General features: G+C 39.5%; 1 protein-coding gene and 1 long non-coding RNA gene across 2 annotated transcripts in view; one reads left to right on the top strand and one right to left on the bottom strand.

Annotated features, from left to right (window-relative positions):
- The window catches only part of LOC135107197 (uncharacterized), a 9,771-nt gene extending 8,390 nt beyond the window's left edge, over positions 1 to 1,381 (top strand). The window contains exon 3 of the long non-coding RNA XR_010271647.1: positions 1,045 to 1,381. This is a non-coding gene — a long non-coding RNA (uncharacterized LOC135107197). The remainder of the gene's footprint in view (positions 1 to 1,044) is intronic.
- The window catches only part of LOC135107412 (uncharacterized), a 50,038-nt gene extending 45,577 nt beyond the window's left edge, over positions 1 to 4,461 (bottom strand). Inside the window, exon 1 of the mRNA XM_064017251.1 lies at positions 4,350 to 4,461. The gene's annotated coding sequence lies outside the window, so the exon portion shown is untranslated. The remainder of the gene's footprint in view (positions 1 to 4,349) is intronic.
- Positions 4,462 to 7,500: the final 3,039 nt, after the last annotated feature.

Below are 7,500 nucleotides of genomic sequence, written 5' to 3'. Positions count from 1 at the left end.
GGAGATGGACAAAAGAAAGGATGTTAATGTGTAAAGCAAGGGAAGGTGGGGAATGTGTGGACCAAAGGAAGGGATATGGACCAAAAGAGAGAGACATAAAGGGTAAGGAGGGAGATGTGTGGGTAAAAGGAAGAAAGATGGACTAAGAAAGGGGAATGTGTGAACCAAAGAAGAGGGATGTCTGGTACAAGGGTGAGAGATGCATGAACCAGGTAGGGGGAGGGGGATGTATTCACTAGCGGAAGTGGATGTAGGCACAATGAGTGAAAAATATGGACCATGTGTTATAGGTGTGACCTCTGCTGTAGATCGTCTTCTACTAATATGCCATCAGCACCTATAATTTTTCTTAATCCTATTTATGATAACATGTTTAACTTCTCATCTTCTACACGCACATTTTTTTTCCCCTACAGACTTTTTTTTCGCAAAGGTCATGTCAACAATTTGCTTTAGTAATGAACTTCTTAATTTACTGCTCATATTTTCTTTTAAGTATGAAGTTTTCTCGATACGACTCTTACTTAATTCTTTGTAAGCCTTATTTGCTATTCAGGCATTGATTTCTGGCAGTCAATATGATTACAAGTATAACGTAAGTGTTTGGATGTTGAATGTCTTCCATCTAGCTTAGTGGTGCTAAAATTCGTACAATTTCTATTTCTCACTCTAAAGAACACCAGCTAAGGTATATTGTATATTGTTTCTTTGCTATCATGCAAATTCTTTGTACAAATTCTACCTTCACTATCTAATGAACACTAGTTATTGTTGACTAATGTAATGTACGTTATGCTGACATCCACCTTCATTGTACAACTTATTCCTTCAATATCTAAACATAAGATAATTTTAACTAAAGTACTATGCATTGTGTTAAGATCCACCTCCATTGTGTAACGTCTATCTTTCATTGTCTAAAAAACACCACTGTATGTCAACTAAGGGAATGTGAGGTTATGTTAGGTTACGTTAGGTAAAGTATATTGATTTCTGGATACACTTGTCAATCAACCTGTGCTCACTTTTTCTTCCCTTCCACAGGTCAGGAGACGCGCAGCCCTCACCAGAGTCCCCCGCACCCTCACGCCTTCGGGTCCCATTACAAGTGAGCCAAGCACCTACTGTCCATCTGTTGCGTCCTGTCCGTCTGTCCGTCCACCTGCCCGCCTGTCTTTATCCTCAGCCCAGTGTTTTCCCGGTCCTTGTCTGATGTTCATGTGCTCTTTTATATAATTTAACTCGTCTGCCAGTATTAATGGTAATGATATTGTTAGTATTTGTGTTTCATGTTTTTCTTTTCTGATTTTCAATGTGGTTTTGAGTGTGATTATGAAATGTTGGCTTTAAATATATGGATAAGTAGAGTTGTGTCTGTCAGTGTTTTATCTTGTGTTTTGTGTGTGTGTGTGTGTGTGTGTGTGTGTGTGTGTGTGTGTGTGTGTGTGTGTGTGTGTGTGTGTGTGTGTGTGCATGTGTAAGTAGTTATGATAATATTTTGTGTAAAAAATCTATATTTTTAAAAAGTTTTTGACAATATAAAATTTTTCTGCCCTCTCTCTCTCTCTCTCTCTCTCTCTCTCTCTCTCTCTCTCTCTCTCTCTCTCTCTCTCTCTCTCTCTCTCTCTCTCTCGCAATAACTCAAACACTCGTACATGTGCCTCCCTTTTAAAACATGTAATTGAATTGTTTTTTTTTCCATCTGTGCTCAAACAAACAACTGTCATCGAACATCGAAACAAACTTGCACACACAATCCAACCCACCAGCGATACTCAAACACTGACATTCCTGGAAATTATAATAACTCCCGGAATTCCCCCCCAAAAATCCACTTATTATTAAACGGAAACACATGAATACTGATACCGAAAGAAAAAAAGGGTTTACATATATATATATATTTTTTTTTCACTATGTAATATTCAGGAATAGAACAGGATCGTGTATGGTCAGGTGGTCGTGTTGATGTTGGTGGTGGTGGTAGTGGTGGTGGTGGTGCTGCTGCTGTTGTATGAGTAATAAGATAATGAAATGTGTCATGAATCTGAATGATTACAATGAATGTGAAAATTAATATATCGGGAAAGCAATTATTTGGCATGTCCGCTGCAGTGTTTCTCCATATACTACACACACACACACACACACACACACACACACACACACACACACACACACACACACACACACACAAAGCCCCAGCATCACAGCACCCATCACCTTGCCACACACGATTATACTAAGTAAAAAAAATTATTGTAAACCGTACACTTGCTAAAGATCTTACATATATAGTGAGTTCATTAACGCCGGCACGTGATCCCGTTGTAGCGGCTCATTAAATCCATCCACCAATCACTAAGTGTTTCCTGCTTCAACTCTGAGATGACTCACAATACTAAACTGGCTCTGAGTATCGGCTTACACTAAAAATATATTTTACCATATGAATATTTAACACTAAATATGAAAAAAAGTTAAGTTTCTTTTCTTTCTTTTATATAGAATACTGGTCGGAAAAATTCGTCCTGTTTTGCACTTTATACAAAAGTTGATGAAATATGTAAATTATATAACCATTCACTATTTATGGGACGCCATACTATGTAATTGTATATTGTTCAACTTTATCCTGCAGCAAACACTTTAGCTCACTTTTCACAGAAAAAAAAAAAAAAAACAGATTCAAATATCTCTTTTCTGATGTATAAAAAGGTGACCCTAAATTTCACTAAGCATGGGTCTGTCTTATCCCCTCTGAGGTCCCCAAGCAGAAGGCCCGCGCCACCCCGGAAGTCCCGCCCAGTATGGAAACACACCAGCCGCTCTACCAGTCTCAATACGTTCCCCTCTGTGTCAAAGCGTCGCTCCAAAAGGCCGGAGGAGGCAGCGGTACCCAGGTAGTATTGTGTGGCGGCACTGACTGACTGGCCTAGTGACGCACTGACCCCTGCACGCGGCGGCACGCGGGTACACACCTCCCGCCTCTCACTGAGGGGGAGTGTGGGTGAAATGTACATACACAGGGAGATATAGAGGGACATGTGTTACAGTGAGGCTGTCTTTCCCACGTAGCTCAGGAAAAAAATAGCAATAAAAAGTTTAAAAATGTGTATGTGAACTTTTAAAAATTTATGTTACCAGATGATAATGAAGGAAATGATTGCTGAGTGGTTGGTTACTGGTGTGGCGCACTGCGCTTACGTCACATGCTCTAGTTGGCTCATTAATTTTTTTCTCAACTGATTAAAAAGTTACCAGCCTTTTAGGTATTTTCAATGCTGTTTCAGTCACCCACGAGGAGGGGCGTGTCCTGCCTCAAGGAAAGGTAAACACAATATGTGTTGTAACCAGTAGAAGGTGTGCCTCATCATCAGTCCTCACGTGTATCATGCAGCACGCCATCAGGAAGCACACTGAATATATAAATATATAAAAAGAACACGTCTTTTGCTTTAATCGAAAGCAAGATGAATTTGGTAGGTGAGGCCGCGGTGCCGGTTGCACCTTTGTGAGCCAGCAGGGCGGAACAACAGCGACAAGCACCAGACAAGCAGCACCAATCGTACCCAAGGGAGGGAGTGTCACCTGCACCTGGGCTGCGGGCCAAATGGCGTCCTTGGTCCCGCTGCCTAGACGCCATTCCCTCACCTGCCTCTTGCACACGAGCACACAAGTGCGCTCTGAGTAAGAACTGATGAACAACTCATCTGGCAGAAAAGTTGTGCAATTTGTGGTGCATTGTAGTGCATTATTGGATTACACTTGTGTACAGTAACTGCACCGTAGCCAGCAAGATCAGAGGCGCACACCTTTTTGGCACATTTCTGTACAAACATCTCAGCAAACACTGATGAAGTTGATCACAGTAGAGTTCTCTTTAGTCTAGCATTATTGAGTCACACTAAATACCAATGAAAGTGATCTTTTACTCTTGGGATGGGTTCGGAAAAAATGTAACAGAATAAATCAGATTAAATTTTAAGTAATTCGCGATTAAGGGAGTTTAGCAACCTGTTAAATAGTGAACATCCAAAAGCCAGATCAGGATGGGAGTGAAGTACTTTGTGTGGATGCGTAACTGATACTTTGCTCTGTAAAGGAAGTAGCGGAAAGTCTGGCGGGTTGCGGGAACTTTAATGAATAGGCGGCATCGTATCTTTTTACTTATTTAGCAAACTTTCCTTTCCGGGAAGGATCTGAGGGACTTCAAGGATCTGAGGCAACTCCTAATCACTCCCTTGGCACCGTCACCTTAATGGAGGGTAAAGATTCATGAGTTGCTGGTTTCCTCCATGTTGGTGCACGTCCCCCTCCCACTCTCTGAAAGAACCTACTTGACTCACCTCTGCTTTATTTCAGGGTGTGCATCAAGAGTCCCGACAAGTCCCCCAGGGCGCCGCGTCACTCCGGTGAGTACACAAACCTCCTCTTTCTCCAGCACGGTCATCAAGAATCTGTAATGAGAACGAACATTTACTTCACTTATTGGGAGAAAGCAAAGCAAAACAAAACAAAAACACATAAAAAAAAAGTTACGAGCAAGATCCATTGTCTTACTTTTAGAGATTTTTGTGATAGTGCACCAGGAGGCGAGGGTTAATAGCAGTGTGGAGATATTACCAAAGAAAAGTGATTATTAGCGTAACTTAATTGGATGAAATACAGTACAGTGTGTCAGAGGAGGCATATCGATGAAGCAAAATAAACAAATGACCATACACGCAATATCAAATACTGACTTAAGACTTTATTATAACTAAGTAGATAAATAAATAGATAAATTAAAAAGCAAAGTGGAAGGGAACAACAGCGAAGACGATACAGAGGAAAAGAGGAAAGATTGCATAGGACAAGTAATAAGCTGATGGAAGATCAAGGAGAGATTGGGAGTAATTACACTGAGACGACGTCAAAGTAAGAAACGAAAACATCAAGAAGCGCACGGACGAATGAAACAGTAATTCACTTATGAAGGGAGGAATGGCGGAGCTCAGGGATGGAAAATGAAATAGCGAGAAAAGAAGGAGAAAGATAAAAAAAAAAACATAATCTTTCATCTGTTTTTTATAGTTTATTGAGGCTTAACATTCTTCTAGTTTTGTTCTTTATTTTCTTACTATTTTCTTCGCCTTTTAGTCATATTACTCGTGATATGAAGGGAAGTTAAATTAGGGAAGAAGCAAATATTATGACAACTACGAATGGAGAGAAAGAGAAAAGGAAACACAGAAACTAAACATGCAAGAAAAAGTGTTAGAATTCATTTAAACTTTCCAAGATAAACACATAATTTTCAACCATTCTACTGTCACCCAACTATGAAATCTATCTTACGCGTAACATTAATTTCCCTTCTTGCTCAATGAGGGATATTTATGCGTACACTTTCAACACAAATAGTGAGGTTCTTTTGCAGTAATGTAGGACGAGGAGTAATGTACGTTTATTTATTATTGTGATTCTACTATTTTGAAGTGTTCATTTGTACTTATCAAGGCTGAATGATGCATAGTTACAGTTTTTGGAGAGATGTATGTTGTAAATATTATTCATCCACGAGAAGACTGTATTCATTCTTGACTTAGGTACTGTTCTCTCTCTCTCTCTCTCTCTCTCTCTCTCTCTCTCTCTCTCTCTCTCTCTCTCTCTCTCTCTCTCTCTCTCTCTCTCTCTCTCTCTCTCTCTCTCTTTCTCTCAACTTTGGTGTTCATCAAGTCTATGATTCTACTAAATGAGTTTAAGTACATTGTGAATTGAATTATTTGGTATCATATATTTATGTTACCCTTCAAACTTGTACTCTTCTTGACAGCAAATTAATATTGCTATAGAAAATGTGAGCAGCAGAGACTTATTTAATCTAAGCTATTTACCTCCGCGAGACTTTTGTATTCTTAGGGACTACCACACACACACACACACCTTGTATTCTCAAACCTAAAAGACGACAAATAGATAAATAAATAAATAAATGAATAAATAAATAAATAAATAATAAAAGCAAAAAAAACACTAAAAAATCAACATAAAAAATAAATAAATAAAACTTCTTTGAAAATCTTATTGATAACTTAATTCCGCAAAGGGAAGATAAGTTGAAGCAATCTTACCCTCAACAATTAGTATCGATACCATCATATTATATTCTTAGGCCAAAACCACGCACACCTTTGCATTTTCACTGTCACACTTATGGAAAAAAAAAAAAAACTCCGAATCTTTTCCGTGACACGAATCTAACATCACAATGGACAAAGAATGCTACAGAAACTATCATCTAAATCTTTGCTAGACTCGTTTCGATAGTAATATATTCTTAAATCCAAAACAACGCACGCCTATGAACTCTCACGCATATAGATAAAAAAAAAAAAAAAAACTCTGAAACTTCTTGTGACAGGAATACAATACCGCAATGAACAATAAGTGCATGAGAAGCGAACACATCTAAACATTAGCTTGACTCGTGATACCGTGTACTCGAATCTTTAGACCCAAACCACACAAACACTCGCATTTTCGCACCTATGAAAACAGAAAAAACTCCTTCAATCAACATTTTATTTCCAAGGTCACCGATAAGATAGGCAGGGAGGTAGCAGCTCGAGGAAGGAAGGACACCGCATCAGATAAAACCACAGCAAGTTAAGTAACGTGTCTTACTCCATCACTGTTATGAAAAACCGACTCCCAATAACGTTTATCTTGATGCAACTATTTGGCGGCGGAGTCGAGATAAGGTAATGAGGGGCGCGGGGCGGGAAGGGAAGGAGAGGAAGAGTGTTAAATGAAAAATGTATACCTTATACACGAGAACCTGATACTTGCTTTGAGTTTTTGATGGCTTTCATGTTAAATACTGGACCAGAGAGAGAGAGAGAGAGAGAGAGAGAGAGAGAGAGAGAGAGAGTTAGGTCTTAAGATAGAAAACATTATAATCAGTAATGATGTTTCAGCCTATCAATACAATAATGGCAAAATTAATCATTGTAGTCATCATAATATCAACAGAGAGAGAGAGAGAGAGAGAGAGAGAGAGAGAGAGAGAGAGAGAGAGAGAGAGAGAGAGAGAGAGAGAGAGAGAAAGGGTTAAGAAAGACAAGCGCACGGGATGAATGAATGAGAAAGGGAGAAAGCGTGTGGGAGAAGCAAGGCAAGGGGAAAAGAAGGGAAGGGCGTTGCGGGCGTGTTACCAGCAGGGGAAGAAGGGAGGGAGATCAACATCTGAGGGGAGAGAGTGGAAGACATGACGCGTTGTGGGATGACTTGCACAACTGACAGACTAAAAGAATGAAGTGCTGGGGTGAGAAATTAAGTGGATTAGCGTATTGACTAATGAGTGTTGAAATGAAGGCTAATGAGTTAGTGATCTAAAGAGAGGATTGCCAAGTGAATAATGAGTGTTGGAATCAAGGGAAGAACTTAATTAAGAGAGAGTAAACGAGTGTTAGGGTGAAAACTGAAGAATCACTGAACGTTGGAATATGTGAACTA

The sequence above is a fragment of the Scylla paramamosain genome, chromosome 15 (assembly GCF_035594125.1).
Source record: "Scylla paramamosain isolate STU-SP2022 chromosome 15, ASM3559412v1, whole genome shotgun sequence".
Lineage (NCBI taxonomy): Eukaryota > Metazoa > Arthropoda > Malacostraca > Decapoda > Portunidae > Scylla > Scylla paramamosain.
This window is presented reverse-complemented; position numbering and strand designations above follow the sequence as displayed.